Raw genomic sequence first — 326 nt, 5'->3', positions numbered from 1 at the left:
CACGGCTCAGGGGACATGGCCTGGGGGACACGGACCGGGGGACACGGCTCAGGGACACGGACCGGGGACACGGGTACGGCTCAGGGACACGGCTCAGGGGACACGGGCACGGCTCGGGCACACGGACCGGGGACACGGGTACGGCTCAGGGACACGGACCGGGGGACACGGCTCGGGGGTCCGGCACCACGGGGAACACAACATCCCGAGATACACAGCCGGCAAACCGAGCAGGGGATGGCATCCAGCACCACGGGAAAGCACAACAGTGGGATGAGGGGATGGGACACACCCATGGACAATCCCAAGGGATCCAGCACCATGGG

Source organism: Corapipo altera, unplaced genomic scaffold, assembly GCF_003945725.1.
Source record: "Corapipo altera isolate COAL_440 unplaced genomic scaffold, ASM394572v1 57463, whole genome shotgun sequence".
In the NCBI taxonomy this organism is placed as follows: domain Eukaryota; kingdom Metazoa; phylum Chordata; class Aves; order Passeriformes; family Pipridae; genus Corapipo; species Corapipo altera.
This window is presented reverse-complemented; position numbering follows the sequence as displayed.